At 46.2% G+C, this 17,243-nt stretch overlaps 1 long non-coding RNA gene across 1 annotated transcript; it reads right to left on the bottom strand.

Moving 5' to 3' along the window:
• Positions 1-11,879: 11,879 nt before the first annotated feature.
• Positions 11,880-16,904, bottom strand: LOC149356189 (uncharacterized). The gene is made up of 3 exons (XR_016289796.1): positions 16,605-16,904; positions 15,237-15,344; positions 11,880-11,929 (listed from the first exon to the last, which is right to left on the bottom strand). It is a non-coding gene; the product is annotated as an uncharacterized LOC149356189 (long non-coding RNA).
• Positions 16,905-17,243: the final 339 nt, after the last annotated feature.

The following is a 17,243-nucleotide window of genomic DNA, read 5'->3' as shown; positions in this document are numbered from 1 at the left end:
TTCGTAGGCTCCAACATTAGCAACAACAAACCTGTAGTTCTTGTCGAGCACGGGAAGCAGAACGATAAAGGGGTCATGAAATAATGAAATGTGCAATGTTTACTTCAATGAAACTCGCATAGTGCCCCACAGCATTCAGAATGTGGCTCTCAACATCTCATAACGTAGTCTGTACTCTGACATGAAATGCAAGCACTGACGGCATAAACAATGTCGACTCTCGGTAAACCAAATTGTGTAAAAGTGTTGAACAGTGCACACAATTTTATCGCCATGCTCTGTAGCAAGTGCAGTCTGAAAAGTGATTTGAATGCTTTAAACATCACAACAATTTATTGATATTACTTGCATGCTTGTAATGTATTAATAATAAGTATGTTTATTTTCGTCATTTGGTAAGCACGAGTGAGAGAGACGACTGAAGGCAAACTGCGCTTTGCGCGGCTTGACAAAGATGAATATTAGTTCAATTTAAAGTATAAACACAATTTCATAAAGTATCTGCCACATGAACCGAATTTCTAAAATAGCATTGTGCATTTTGCATTGCAAACTTGCCTTGTAGTTAAACTACGTGGTGCCGGACTTGGCAGGGGCCTGAATCTGCACTTGTTTTCTGTCGACAGCTCCGATACAGTTCGGGAGCAGCCAGTTTCTGTGAAATCCCTTTGCGACAAGCAACCATTTCATAAGGTCAGGATTCTGAAAAAAATATTCATAAAAAATCAGGTGCGCTTCAACCACTCCCGACCCGGTTAGAGAAAGAAAGCTGTCGCTTATCGGGCAGCTAGACGCGGCTTGGCGTATGTAACGTTGAGTGCTTTCCAGACAATGGATAGGCAGCTGCCCACCCTGGCAGGTGGCAGTTAATGGATGGTCACGACAGTTTGCTCACTCTCTTTACGCTTTGGCCTATTGCTGCAGTGCCGCCTGTCTGCCCCAACGTTATCAGCGCTAACGCAAGCAGGCCACATCTTTCTCTCACCATCCCACGTACCTGAAAGAGCGATTCAGGCGTCCACTAACCCAGGGAGCTATGCACACTTCCTTTCCTTAAAGTCATAGAAGCCTAAAACATTGTCAACGCCAGTACCAATGAACACTATGAACGCCGAAGGCCTACGGCTACAGGGCCGCGTTTCTGCCACAACGTTGTCGATGCCAGTGCATGCAGCGCACATCTGTCACTACCGCCACGTAGCTTAAAGCACGACTGAGGTGTCCACTGTCTCAGGAGACCAGTTATACGCTTTTCCTTCGCGTTAGAAGCTCCCGCTCTTCATCGGTTTCGTAGCTTAAAGCGCGGCTGAGGTGTCCGCTATCCCAGGAGCCAGTAATGCGCCTTTCCTTTCCTTTGCTTTATCTGTTGGCAACGTGGCACTGGCTTTGGTTATGAAGGTTATTTGAAGGTCGAACTTGCGGCCACGGCGGTACTACCTTTGCCTAGAGTAGTGAAGCTTTCGCTTCAAAAGTAAGACAAGCACGGGCATTAGGCAAACAGCAATATTGATGTATGAGGTTTGAGTGGCCTAACATAGCCTTGCGTACGTAACAAAGACAGAAGATGCTAACGGCAAGGAACTGCCTTGCAGTTCCTAAGCAACGGATGAAAGCGGCCTTGATTCGGGTTTCTTTGAACCAGGCGTGCTTAGGTGTGTCCGTGTGGAGACGTGCATGCTCCGCTGGTGTAATGGAGCCCTAGTTCAAAATACCTTAACTGTGCCTCAGAGGTAGTGCTATTTGAAATTACTATAAAAAAGGCATCCATCAATAAGTATGGTGCTTATTTTTTACAACCAAATAAGCGCCTGTCGAATGCATGAATCCCTGCTAAAAATTGTTTTCACTTGCAGAATGCAGAATTGAAACACAGCTAAAACAAGCTAATTATAGTCTTGGAAACATTGTTTGTTCTATGTTAATTCTCAAAGAACTCGCATCACTATGTGTGCTCTGGGAAAGGATATGCATCAGGTAAACAATGTTCCTAAACTTACCATTCACAGATTGACACAGGCTGACCAATTGAAACCAATCGGCCCAGCAGGTACTCGCTGCTTCTAGTGCCCCAAACAGCGTTATCAATATAATGCAACAAACTAACAATCGTATTTTGACTGCTGCAGTTCTTGCCTTCATCTTCTCTAAGGGAGTGTTTTGCTATCACTCTGTTTTTCTTTCACCTCAGATATAATATGAATATATCTTACTTCTTTTTAAACAATAATTACATATCTATATCACATATCGGCCAGCATAATCATATAGCCCTTACAGGCGTGTGCAGGGGCTGGAGCCTAATCCACAGGGTCCGGCAGGTGGTATGTACAGCAGGCCGTGGAGTGGAAATCTCCACCCGAAATGACAAATCAGCATTGCGTATGAGGTGTCCGGGGGACAGGCACCTGTGAAATCGTTGTGCAGGGAGCAACTACATGCAGAATAAATTCTTGCTGCAAGCTGCAAACGATCACTGTTTTTCTAGAATGCAATGCAGACTCCTGCCACAGAATTGCAAGACTGACAAGCAATTGAGGAAAAAAGGCTTGTCCGAGGTTCGGCTTAAGTAGCACATTTGCGTGGTAACGCATACGAAGAAAAGATTTTGTGCCTTGCTTCACCTGGATTACGATTAGAAAAGTCCTCACTCTCTCCTGCGCATTTCAACACCGTGGCAAGCAATTCACAAAAATACACCATGCAAACTGCAAGCATAGTAACAGCTCCAAGCTTCCCCTGTGGTGCACGCAAATGACCGCTTAGTCCGGCATTTGACGTACCTCCGTGTTATAGCCAACCTTTGAGCTGGGCATATTTTTCCCTGATGTCATCCATCTTCCGTAGGTCATCTCTTACAATCGCCAGAACAAAATGAAGCAGCTAAGGGGTCATTCGATAGTGTTCTTGGAAATACTCCATGTCCCCAACCCTAATTTTTTTTTCATCTGAAAAAAAAAGGCGATTATGGTTACCGAAACTTCTCCCTTCAGGAAGAAAAAATAGAGTGCGCAGAAATGTTCTGAAAACGCCGCACGAAAGTCTCTTCAGCCTGCTTTGATACTCATGACTTAGATAACATTGCAGCGTAGAACATAAATTACACTGGTCAAAACAGGCACTCAGTTTATAGTGTGGTAATACACATACAATTACAACCGGGCATCTTGTGACTATTCCTGCTCGCATGGCTGTTCACGTCCCACAAAATTAATTTCGCCAACCGGCCGTGAGCAGCTAGTTACCGAACTTGAAACATCCTCATGCGAGACTCACTGCTCGCGCCGGTGCATTTACGCTAGACAACAGCCTAGAAAGAGTGTGCCTGATAAGTGCACGAATACGGGGGAGTTGGGATTGCCGAGGGCTGTATAGATGAAACCCTCAGTGCATGCTTCTAAATTCCTCTTCTTTTGCTCCGACGAGTATTGCTCGAGCGCTCTGAACATGCGCTTACCACTCCACGATGTCGCACTAAGGTCGCCAGACACAACGTTCTGGGCACTCGAAGCACAACTGCAGAAAACTGGTGCACTGCAGTAGCGAAAGTTGGCACTTCTGTTAAAGCGAGAAGGAGACGCGTCGCTCAGGGCATCAAAGTCACTGATTCGATGTCAGCACTATCGACTGCACGCCAAGCATGAATGAAAAACACAGTTCGTACCGTTGAGAAGAATTCGCTCTCCGTGCGGCGTGCTCTCCTATCTCGACGCACCCACCATATCCGCTTCGTTTTCGCTTTTTACGGTCTGAGGAGAAGCAACTTCTTCTTAAAAAGTAGCAGCAGCTTCCGTCGGCGCAAAAAGTGTATAGCCATGGGTTACGAAGTAACCATAGCACGATGAGAGAAAAGCAGCAAGCACGATGACCCAACAGCTGCGGCTCACTGCAACATTCAATCTCCACTCTTCTACTCGTCTGCAGAGAGGTATCGTTGCCAGTGTGTAGCAGGAATTGCGCTAAAAATAATCAGCTGTTCGATATAGTTTTGTTTAAAAGTTTTAAGACTACAAAATGCAAAAATAAGTATTAGAACAAAATGCGATAACACAAAATATTTTACCTCCAAAAATTGCTCTTTTTTGTTTATAATTTTGAGCGCATAAAAATACATCATCACTACTCTGGCAGCCTAGAATATAGGCGGAGCTCGAACGCACCGACACATTGTTGCCGGCGATGCTCCCGCGTGTCTCCGATTCTGGTGCAGCGGCAGTTCTTCAGCAACGCCGCGCGCAATGCGCCGCACCACTGTTCGCGCCTGTATCTCCTGCTTGAGCGGGTAGCATGTGCGTCCAACGATTTCTGCGCCTTCTGAGCGTGGTCATAGTGAGCGAGTGCGCAGTCTTACGTCAGCCAAATTACACTCGCAGGCGGGCAGCACCAGCCAGCTTCGGAGACCGCAGCGCCTCCGCTTGGCGCCGAGCCCCCTACCGCGGCCGCTGTGGCTGCTTGGTTACTACTTTTGCGAAGACGGTGCACCGATGTACCGGGCGCCTCTTTAGCGCACGTGCAGTAGAAAGAACGAGACTGGGCGGGACCACTGCGCGTGCGCAGCCGACTTCCGCTAAACCGTTATCCATCCAAGCTAGGATGTCTCCGCTATGCTAAATGTTTGTAGTGATCCCAGAAGCTGCAACTATGTACGCTGGAGTATAAATTTCTTTCGGACAGATGAGTGTCTACCATGCCAAAACCCGTGAGGAATGGCCATAAGCCTGCGACAATGTCAGTTTTGGCGCAGAAGTGTTGATCTTTATCCTTGGATAAGTAAACAGGCAAACGTTATCGCTGAGACGAAGAAGGGAAGTCGCTGTTCGGACTGGAGTCTTCATATCCATGACAGTTACAGTAACGAAGGCTGCATTTTGAACGCACGAACATTAAACCATCGCTCTGTGCGGTTTTAACTTTTGCAACTCTAGCGCCTGACGATGATTTTAACATACGCATGCATGTTCAACGAAAGGAAGTAGCACAGATTTGTAGAAGTAAGCTAAGCACAAAGTGGCGCCTCTCAAGTTTCGCAAGCAAAAAACAGCCACGGGGAGGTTCTAGGTAAAGTGAGCCAACTTTCTGAAAAACTGCTGCGTCTTTCAGAACTGAATTTAGGGCACTTGTTTTCGGGGACGTTTAGAATAAAAAGAAGTATCTCTATACTATGGTAAGTTATATAGCTAGTACAACTAAACCTACATGTTTATACTCCTTTAAATAAGATAACTACGTTAAAAAAGATATCGCAATAGTGGTAAATTTTGCATCTGCATCTTTATTGTGATGTTTTTTCATGCTCTAAAACCTTTGCTTAAATTTTTGAAGTTAAATCTCTGGCTCATGGAGGAGTACCGACCCTCTGTTGTCATTGGGCACCTATGCTCCCCTACTGCTAAATGCATTGCATTAAAAACGCCGAGATGCACTTGAATGCAGCTCAATGTGAGTGTCAGTCATGTCCAGGAAACCGGAACACCGCTTCTAGCTGACTCGGCTGCCACCACCTAGTGCATGACTATGAACATTCAAAGTTAACGCGCTGACATCACATGCGACGTAAGAAAGGAACAAAAAGACTCAGTGGGCGCATTCGTTTTTCAGTCCCGGACTGCCCAGGACTACTTGTCGACTCGCGTCCGGCATACCATATTCTCAGGCAGCCCGAAAGCTCCGCCCATCATTCAGAAAGCTGCTCGCATCGGCATAGCAACGCGTTCGCTTTTCGCCTCTGCCAGTCCGCGGGCTACTTGGGGCTGCGGGGAAGGCCGCAGACGACAGCTGCCCAGAAAGTGAAGCGCCGCGCTGGCAGCCATATTGAGTTAGGCTGCGTGTGCATTTTGCGTACTTTTCGTGTTCCTGGGGGAGGATATCGTGAGTTAAACCTTCGCATGAGGTCCGTAGCTGCTCTCTGAGTCATCGCAAGACTCTGTTCTTGCATCTTCGTTTTATATTCTTGAAATCCACTACGCACGGACGCGCGTTCGGAGCTGCGAGCGCGCATTGTTTGGTCTTGTCGTCAAGACGTTGTTGTTCGCATGTTTCGCGACACGCTGTCTGCGCGCATATCTGAAAGCATCGCAGGTGAACCACTCGTATACTGCAGCAGCTAGCGCTTGTTGTCAACGTTTTTGCGAAGGCTTTCTTCTGTTTGCCTATCCGCAACGACTTCAACTACTTTGTGCGAATTTCGCCGCGAGCAGTAGCGGCGAGCATACCCCCGAAGCTGTGTTCTGTAAAGCACCTACGCTAAGATGACAGTAAGATCTTCAAATCGACTCAGTGATGGAAATAGAAGGCTCGGCATTGCTTCTGCGTCGTGGTGGCCGTGGCTTACGTCGTACGCTGGCAGATGACAGCGGCCTGGTACGGTCACCAAGGGGGAGCCCGGCTCCGGCAGCGAGGCCACAAGCAGCCCCTGTCAAGTAGGTCATGTGACCATGACGGTGTTTCCTGTCCGAACGGAAGCCGAGGCCTGTCAGCAAGTAGCCCGGGACTGGAAAATCGAATATGCCCAGTGGCTGCAGGAATTGAGTTGGTACTCAATGTAAAAGAAATGACAGCCAACGTGGCAAGTTATCAAGGTCGTGACACAGGTGCTCTGCAATCAGCTACTTTTCTTTGGTATAATTGTTTCGTTTCTTTCCCGCGTTTATCGTTTATCGCCGTGTGCAGGCGACCATGCTCCTTTATCACATTGCCCCTCCACGACGCGACTAAATGAACGATCGTGGCTACGCGAAGCAACTGCTTCAGTTTAACGTATTGTACCCAGTTTTTGAAGCGGGGGGGGGGGGGGGGGGCGCTGACAGGAAAGTTCTGTGTCATCTATGCACAGAGCGGGGCCGAAAGTATTGCCCGATTCTAACCTCGACGACAGCATCCTGTTTGTGCATGGTTGCGGCCGCCGGCTTGCTTTGGGCGCCCGAGTTCACATATTAAATGGCTTGAATTTTGTGCGACTCAGCCGCTGCCTCCAGAACCTCCCATTATTGAGTCCTTCAGTGCCGACCGGGCTGTGACCTGGGCGCGGATTTCACCTCTACATAAGTGCAGCACTGCTTTTCCCTCCAACTTTGCCCTGTGCTTATTCGTATGGTTTACTTTCATTTCATTTTTCGACATGTTGCCTCAGTGAGGGGATCCGTAGCGCCACCACGTGCGCTGCCGCTTGGAGAGATGGCCAGGTAACCCTTCGTGCCTCGGCCATGTCAACGTACCTACGTTGCCTAGTCAGTATCGTGCCTGGCTACAAGAGTCGTGGGTTCGAGTGCCCACAAATATTTGTTTTTTCTATATGTAAAATAAATTACTTCATAAAGTTCACTCGTTTGACACATGCGCCGACCTTTAATTCACAACACAAGTCCTCTTTTCAGTAATTGTTATTCCCGACACCGACGCATGACGTGTTTCTCCACGCAACACCGACGCCACCGCGACGACGCCAGGTTCTGCGCTGAACTGCAGCCTGAACGTTGTCGCGTTAAAAATGATTTCTGCAAAAGGCGAAGGAGCCAACGCCGCTCAGGTCCTCGGGGTGCTACGATTCCACGCATCACCATTTCATGATATTCCCTTCAACCTTTGTACACTTTCTTTATCCTGAAAGCCACCGGCGTTTTGCTTAATCGCTTTCTGACGCGAAATGCGACCAGTTTTATCTCGACTGACTGCACCAGCGCGACAGCTTCTACGTTGTTCCAGATTGCTGTGGTTGCTTTGGTGTCAGCCTCAAATTGTGCGCGGCCGAGAGATGCAGGCACTCCGTTCTACGATCGCTGAGCGCATCTGTTGCCGCCGACGCTGTCCAGTTTTTCATTGCTTTGTGTGCGAAAGTCAACGCAATAGAGAGTGCATTTCAGTGCCCCGCCAGTCTACTGTTCTTTTTTTACGGCGCTCTGGCGACCCCGTGGCAAAATACTTGAGGATAGATTGCCATTCTTTTGAAGTGTTTGCGCACCGCTTTGGTATGGTATTCTTTATTGCGTTACAAAAAAAGCCGCATCTTGTGGAAACCTTTAGAAGTACTGCACTCCTTTAATACGAGACCGAACTCCAAACTCCTTTAATGCAGCGAAACACAAACGCCGACTAAAAGCTTGCTTCAAGCTAGCGTTGGTGATCTTCCCTCACGGCGCGGTTCAGGCGTCCAGCGGCAAAGTGGATCAGTTATGAGCTTTTCCCGTCTTCAAATCCAGCGGAGGCTCTAGACCACTGCTAGCAACGTGGTCAAAACCATGAATAAGCCTGAACTGGTAACTAGACTTTCAAATCTGCTTCAATCAAGCTGGCCCTGAAATGTGCCGGGAAGGACTGAAAGTGGCAGTGCATAATTCAGAGCAACGCTTTGAATCAGGCATGCGTCTCTGGCCGTGCACGGCGCTTTCTGGTCCCGTCCTGCACTTCACCCGAAACCAACCCTATTTCAGGTCTGGTCGCGGCAGCAGCGTTTCGACCTACAGGTCGTTTATGTGCCACTGCGCGGTTGGGGTACCCGCCAACAAAATGAGCCAGTTATGCGCCTTTCCTTTGCTGAGAGGATTCTGGTGTGGGCTAGTTGGTTCATGCTTAATAAACAGATTCACAACAGCGCTACGGAACAAGGACAGAAGGAACACGAAAAACACAGGACGGGCGCTGAAGAGGATTCTGGTGTGGGCTAGTTGGTTCATGCTTAATAAACAGATTCACAACAGCGCTACGGAACAAGGACAGAAGGAACACGAAAAACACAGCGCCCGTCCTGTGTTTTTCGTGTTCCTTCTGTCCTTGTTCCGTAGCGCTGTTGTGAATCTGTTTATTAAGCATGAACCAACTAGCCCACACCAGAATCCTCTTCAGCGCCCGTCCTGTGTTTTTCGTGTTCCTTCTGTCCTTGTTCCGTAGCGCTGTTGTGAATCTGTTTATCCTTTGATGAAATCCGGAAGAGGGTCGAGACCGCGAAAGCGGTTAAACTGTGAACTCCCTATTGAAAATATTGAGCGTGAATTCTGCGTGCCTATCTTTGCGGGTTTATTGCCACGCAAAATGCGACGATTGAACGAGGTCGCAGAACGCGAGACATATTTCACATAATTTGCGCAAGCTGAGCAAGCTCGCAAACGCGAGACATCTCTCACATAAGTGCGCAAGCCACGTAAGGCTCGTACAGCAGGAGACATCCTCGCGTAATATGCGCTAGCCGGGTGAGGCTTCCAGAATGTCCGAGAGCCAAGGGTGAGTCCCAGAATGTTCAAGAGCCGAGTCTGGCTCACAGAGCACTAGACAGTGTCTAATGGAGTTACCATCATGATGCCGATAATACCTTGCATGGCTGCAAGGCTCCTACATCACTGCTCAACACGGTACGCTAATGTACTGCATTAAGGCCTCCTCATCTGTCTGTCACTGCCTCATTCAGCATGCATGTTGTGAGATAACAAGCTTTGCAGAAACGGTGCTTCGTGGGATGGTTCTCATGTGTGTAGCATGCTTGCAAAAGGACATAGATAAGGTCACCTTAACTGGCTTTATTAATGCCACATCCCTCATGATGGGTGCCACACAGTGGCTAAACAATTTCTTCAGTTTCTCCAAGTCCAGCAGGTTGGCGTCTTCATACAGGTTCTCACTATGCAGCACCTGCAAAAAGGTAGGAGTATATGCAAAAAAATTCAGTTAATCTGTTTTCTGGAAATTCCAGAAAAGGGCACAAGTACTTCTTCCATTACTGAACTAATGATGATTTCGAAAAGTTTCAGGTTTGAAATACAGACACTGGAAAACCCGACTCAAGCATGCAGACTGCTCAGCATCAAACCTGCACAAAATCTAATAACCGTGTCACACAGGCATTTTGAAGGCTTTCAAATGGCTATTAACTCAGTGGCACTTGAATACAGCTAAATGGGCATTTCCAATAGCCACTGAGTCCCTAGAACAGTGTGGACATCTATTAAGATTTTGAAGGCTTTTCAGTGGTAGAAATTTGCACTCAGACATGGAGCACTCGCAACTATACACAAAGGAATAAAATCAAAGCAATTTAATCGCTCAAAGAATACTCAACATGAAATGTACAACTTATTTCACTAAAAAAAAGAAGGCTAGCCACAAAACACTGCAGCAAGCATATTATTACTGTTGCCAATAGCACAAAAACAATGAATACCACCTTTTCAAAACTGTGTGAGCGCTACAACAGCTTCCCAGCAAAATTATCAACTGTGACAGTGGCGCCACAGCAGCTTGGTGCCAGATGATGAAATATCTCTACGGCGATCAAGTATTCTGTGTAGCAGTGGCATAACTCCCGAGTTGAAGTGCAAATCTCGAAGCTCAATCTCCCACCTCAACTGTTATCTTTAAATACATATTTAAATTTATTGGAGCGTGCTGCAGAAGTAGGTGGTCAGCTCATTCGAGAGGATACCTGCAAGCTATCTCAGAAGACGAAAGATCTGACGAAGAAATGCCAAAGCATGAGGACGTCTAACTTCAGAGATAGAATAGAACTAGGAGAGCTATCGAAGTTATTTATAAGTGCAAGGTAGCCAACATAAGAAAGTTTAACATGGAGAAAACCTAGCATGCTCTAAAGCATGGAGGTAGCCTAAAATCAGTGAAGAGAAAACTAATCACAGGTAAAAACCAGATGTATGCGCTAAAAGACAAAGAGGGCAATGTCATAAGCAATATGGATAAGATAGTTAAAGTAGCCGAAGAGTTCTGCACAAATCTCTACAGTAGTGAATGTAATCAGAACGTTACGGAGAGAGGCAGTAGAGCATAGCAATGGGACATCCCGCCAGTAACGAGAGAGGAAGTAAAGAAAGCCTCAGGAGCAATGCAAAGTGGCAAAGCAGCTGGTGAGGATCAGGTAACAGCAGATTTGTTGAAGGACAGAGGAGAGATTGTGCTAGAGAAACTAGCCACCCTATACACGCTTGCCTCGTGACCACGAGCGTATCAGGAGCTTGGAAGAATGCAAACATTATTTTAATTCATAGGAAAGAAGATGTCAAGGACTTGAAGATTTACAGACCGATCAGCTTACTATCGATTGCCTACAAGGTATTTACTAAGGTAATCACTAATAGAGTCAGGACAACCTTCGAATTCAATCAACCAAATGATCAGGCAGGCTTTTGTAAAGGATACTCAACAAGAGACCGCATTCATGCAATCAATCAGGTGATAGAGAAATGGGCAGAATATAACCAACTCCAATATATAGCCTTCATTGACTACCAAACAGCAATTGACTCGGTGGAACCACAGCTGCCATGCAGGCATTGTGGAATCAGGGTGTAGAAGAGTGTTATGTGAAAATATTGGAAGATATTTATAACGACTGCACAGCTACCATAGTTCTCCATAAGGTCAGCAATAAAATTCCTCTATATTCCGAGTTTTCTAACACCACCATCATTTTTTGGCACCGTGACCATATCATACAAGAATGTGAGACCTACTGCATACCTAAAGAAAATATGTGTGTAAGCCAAGCATCAGCCGTTGTATGCAATAAGAAGTCTAAGTGAAAAAGATTCGATGTAAATTAGAGAAAGCCTTGCCATTTTTGTACTTCTGCTTCTATGACTGCTTGCTGGATTTTTTTCTTTAGTTGGAAGCATTCTTCCATCCCTTATCTCTATACACTATTCCTCTGCCAAATGACTGAGTAACCCAAATAGCAATTCCTAAGTAGGGAGGGGGCCTTCCACAGTGACCACACAGGGGCCTTCAAGTTCTTGCAGCAATCAAAACATCCCTTTCTAACACTGGCCTTGAATGCACCACTATACTTTTGTGGCAGGCCAAATACTTATACAATTTATGTTTTAAAACCACACAGAAAAGAAAAACAACCTATGAAAACAACCTAGTAATGTAACCATAAGCGTACCTGGCCAGCATGATCAGCATGGAAAGGCGCACAGCTTGTGTGCAGCTCCTAAAATGAAAGCAAATTCACATGATTAATTGCAATTTCCACAGAGACATTCTTGAAAAATCATGTTTTTGCACCACTCAGCCTCAAGCCTGCCTTATTGCTCTTGCAGCAATGAGGCAAATCTGAGCACAGCTTGGGGTGAGCTGGTGGTATCACATTACGCACCTGACACTACGTGCATCAATCCATTTGTATGATAGAATTTCTGAATGGCGAAAAGACACACACACAGGAAAAAATGGTGGGTGGATGAGATTAAGAAATTTGTGGGGATACAGTGGCCGCAAGTGGCAAAGGACAGGGTTAATTGGAGAGACATGGGAGAGGCTTTGCCCTGCAGTGGGTGTAGTCAGGCTGCTGCTGCTGATGATGATGATGATGACAGCCTGAGCACACCTACAAAGTAAAACTGTGATCTCGACCCAGCAGCACTTTACTGTGTTGAAAGAGAACAGGTACAATTGAATTACTGCATTACCTTGTTATTATCATTAAAAAGTACAGGGCTCTAAGGACTTCCTAATTTACATCGAAACGAATGGGTTACAGTGAACTTTCACGGATTACACTAACAGGCACTGAAAATCCAACACAGCTGCCCAAGAGATTATTAGGCAGCCGCGCTAGCCTTCTTTTGCGCTATGCTACCTGATACCAGATTAAAATTCCAGAGCAATTTACTCATACTCTAGCACTGGGATACGTTATGCCCCAGACTGATGCAGCTGTCTTACTAAAGGCAGAGAAGCTTTCAGTGTGGGTCATGTGTGCTGTGGCGTGAACACATGCACAGCATCGCCTGCTACCATTCAAGTCCTCTGTGTACAGAAATGCAGGTGCAATAGAAAACCCACATCACAAATTTGGCTAGTCTGGTCGGCCAAGCATGGGCCAGCTGATAGCACGAAGCAGCAGGTGCGACACATACCATCATCATCAGCCTGACTAGGCCCACTGCAGGGCAAAGGACTCACCCATGTCTCCACATTAACCCTGTCCTTTGCTAGGTGTGGCCACCATATCCCCGCAAACTTCTTAATCTCATCCGCCCATCTAACTTTCTGCCGCCCCCTGCTACGCTTGACTTCTCTTGGAATCCACTCCATTGCCCTTAAGGACCAGCGGTTATGTTGTCTTCCCATTACAAGCCCCGCCCAGGCCCGTTTCTTCCTCTTAATTTCAAGTAGCATGTCATTAACCCGCGTTTGTTCCCTCACCCACTCCGCCCCCTTTTGGTCTCTTAATGTTAGACTTATCATTTTTCTTTCCATAGCTCACTTTGCTGTCCTTATCGTTTGGCACGTGTTTTTTTCTTTGTAATAAGGCATAAAGTATTATACACGGATTACCACATGGCATCCTCCTATGACCGCTAAATAATTTATAATCAAATTTCTTTCTCCTGCTGTATTTGTTTCGGTTTCAACAGCTGAATGATGGCTGTGACGTCAAAGCGAGGTTATTGGTCACGTGAGGCATGAAAAACTGCAATACAATTGGTACTTCTGGCTCTTAAGGAATGCTGGCGTCAGCGCTGTAGCGAATTAAAATGATGAAGCAGCGATTATAAGTGAAGTTTTCCCACGCCTCACGTGACCTATAACCTCTCTTTGATGTCATAGCCATAGCCAAATTGTTCACCGAAACAGGATGGCAGAAAAAGTTGATTATAAATTATTTAGCGGTCTCACGCGAATACCAGATGGTGATTCATGCATAGTAGTGTCTTCCGCACCATTATAGAGAAGAAAACATGCCACCAAGATTAGGTGTCTATACTCTTTTAAGCTGAACTCTCTTCATTAGCCTCCAAGTTTCTGTCCCAAAAGTGAGAAACATGAAGGCTAAAAAAAGATTTCAGCTTAAGTACCAAAGTGGCTCTAATCCCACAATGAAGCGGAAAAACTCTCGACACTTGAACAGAGAACAAATAGGAATTCCAACAAAATTTTAGATTCTTGTAAGGCTATCAAGCATTTCTGAATATTGTAAACTGCACTTTCACACATACAGTACGCATGTATGCCAAGCTCACATTCAGTAGCTCTGTTTACCGGCTGTAATTATCATGGTCTGAGCTCAGTTACAGATTTAAAACCAGCCAAAAGATGCAACACAGGAAAAGAGAAGAAAACAGGTTGGACTATCAATTGAATTTTTTGTGAAGGAAAAGAAGGCTCGCATGAAGATGCGCCACACATGACCCACACCAGCGAAAGGCAGGACAACAAATAACTGTCACTGATATACAAGCACGTCATCTAAAAGAGAAAATTCTTTCCGTTGAAGATTTACTAATGGCTTCGCTACTCATACAGCCGTTGCCTTGGAGATATGCATCAAATACCTTACAGATTTGTTTACCACTTCTATACACCACTGAAGTGTCACAGAAATCAGGTGTACACACTGATGGGTCATCTTATGATTTACACTCACGACATTGGCACTGTAGTGCCAGATTAGAAGCTGCCTTCCCCCTAACAAGTTAGTGCTCACTCAGGAACACATTAAAGACACCTGCACATATCCCTGAAGTAGTTTCTTGCACAAGCTAGCGGAATGTGATAAACCACTTCCTGCAAGTCCTGAACCTAGTTTTATGGGATACCATACTGCTATCCCGGTTTTAACAGCAGCGCAAAGGCCATCAACACAATGATTGGCGCAAAAATTACATTTAAAAATTTTCCCGCCACTCGATTTGAACTCATGAAGTCTACACAAAGAACTCCATGATAACCGTTCTGAGGTGAATGGCAGTTCAGCCTAGCCTCTGGAATCTGTGCCAAAAAAAAACGGAGTCAGCGCATCGCAATTTACTTCCGAAATAAGCCGGTGCTGATGAAAATTGTATGTTTTGCTTTCTCTGGCTTATAAAGCTCCACTTTCAGAAAAAGTGTCGTCTTTGTGGTTAGGATGCGGAACTTCATCATCACAGGTCAACTTCAGCTTGCCATCAGTGTCCCTTTAATGCCTCAAAGTTGAACAATAGCTCCATTCATAGAGGAGGGCTGTGCATAAATTTCGACCACCAAAGATTCTTTAACATGCACTGACATTGCATAACACACGAGCAAATATGCATTTCGCCTTGTCGAAACGAAGCCACCACAATTCAATCCCGCGTCTTTGGGCTCAGTAGCCGAACACCAATGCAGTAGGCCACAGCAGCAGGTGAAAAACAAAAGAGAGCCCTTAATAGGCAACCTAACTTGCGAAAATCAACATAACGAGGGGTCACACAAGTAGCAGTGGACTAGGAAAATAAAAGCTACTTGTGTCGGAAGATGTCTTCAGTGCTTACCTCAAAAGCCTGCTTGCTTGCTGGGCATCCTAGCACCAAGTGAAAGGCTGGCACAGCCATACTGGAGAGCTTGGAAGAGGCATTGCTGGTAAAGCTATGTGGAGATTGCTGCAAGGTAAAAAGACACATTTAACAGCAGCACAGTGCAAAAAATGGACTAGAATCAAGCATGTAAGGCAAAGTGCAAGGCACAAAAAGGAGCCGGTCGCAGAATGGAACACAACTGTCTAACCACATTTCGAAGTGGGCCAGGCAACAAGAAATTCATAACCACGGCAGTCATTCACAAGCTAGCCTCAGACGAGACATCACTTGCATATCGATATCCAGCATCGTTTCTACAATACATGCCACCATTCAAAAGAACAGACCACAGCAGAACGATATTTTCAGTAGAAGGCTGGTTTGCTTCAAATTCTGCATGCGTCCCTCAATTTGAAATCTGGCATGATTAGCACTGATTTCACATTCTCACAGGTATGATGAATTAATAGTGCCAATTGCAGAAAAACCACACTTTTTCCTTTAACATCAAATAAGGTATTGGAGAGGTACCTCAGCATATTTAAGTCAAAGTCAGACTTATTTGCGCTATTGGTTATAATCATGAAACAATCAAGTTTATTCTTCGTACATATTAAAGGCTCAATTACCCTTAAATTTCACTGCAACTTCGGGATTTAGGGCAAATGGAGCTAGGGCACCTGTGTGCATTTTGCAGTTGTTTGTACCATTTCAGCTCCGAGCCAAAGTATGAAAAAGCGAATGCCAAAATAGAGGCGGAAAACTTCAGAGCAATTTGTTTTTATCTCACCGTTCTGCTATTCAAGGCTCGACTACACTGGCTCGGCTATAAGTACGAAGGCAGCTGGATCATATGCAGCTTCGTACCTTAAATACACAATTTATAAAAGTACAAGTGAAATACAAGTGAAAGAGGAGGAAGCTCAATCCTAACGCATACAGCTGAATCGCAGTCTACGTAGTTAAACTGCTCGAGCGCTGTTACTTCAATTACAGCGTAACATGCGGCGAGAATGTAAAGCCCGGGCCGAAGATCTATTGGTGGGCACATATTCCATTCTCGGCGAGAGATGAATGGCAGTACGGCGGCAGTACGGCGCCGATATCGTGCACCCCGCGATCGGATCAGCTGTGCATATTTGCATGGCATACTGACCATGACCGTGTGACCACTGACACTACACGCGCATTCATGCCCGTGTGCCGCCAGCAAACAACCTTTCAGCGCTGCGTGCTGCCGCGATAGGCACTGCGTCTTCGCGTCTCTGTACTAGCTGTGTTGACGTGGCCAGTTGTGCGCAAAGGCTTTGAAATAATGAACAGGTTCGAAGAAAATTAACTTACCCCCAAGATGCGAGATGTCACCCGGGTAGTGGTCTCCCACCAGCTGCTCCGCCATGGAGGAAATGAGCCCCACCGTCAGCATAGCGTTTCCAGTGAAGGCGCGCAAAGGACGACGCGCTATCCGTCGAGCCCGCTGACGCACGCTATAAACACAGGTTTACTCAGCACCTTACCACGTTTTCGTACATCGCACCAGCGAATTTCACTGCTGTCGGCACATCACATATCGGAAGAGTGACAAATGCTCATGCCAGCGATGGTTCATGCCCTCGGCACCACAAAGGACCACGACAAACGTAGTAACGCTCTAGTAACGCTGACCGCCATGCTGTCCCTCCCCAGACGCTGCGTTCGTTGGCTAGCGCTTCGGCCAGTTCCGGCTTCCTTCGGCCCGTTTAGAAAGGCATCGCCTCCAGGCATTCCTCCAGGTCGTCTCTTTCGGGCTCTATGCTTTTGGGCAGTGCGATAGCAAAGGACTAAAACCAAATGAAACTTTCGTTACAAAAATAATTAAGTTCTTGTGCACATATTAGCATTAAAAACTTGAGAAATTTGTGACGCATGGACGCATTAATATGCGTGTCGGTACATTCGTGCGTGCGTGCGTGCGTGCGTGCGTGAGTGGGCATGGTCTAGCGC

Source organism: Amblyomma mixtum, chromosome 3, assembly GCF_055824585.1.
Source record: "Amblyomma mixtum isolate Tamu chromosome 3, ASM5582458v1, whole genome shotgun sequence".
Taxonomy (NCBI): domain Eukaryota; kingdom Metazoa; phylum Arthropoda; class Arachnida; order Ixodida; family Ixodidae; genus Amblyomma; species Amblyomma mixtum.
The sequence above is the reverse complement of the archived record's forward strand: the minus strand, read 5'-3'. Positions and strand labels throughout refer to the sequence as shown.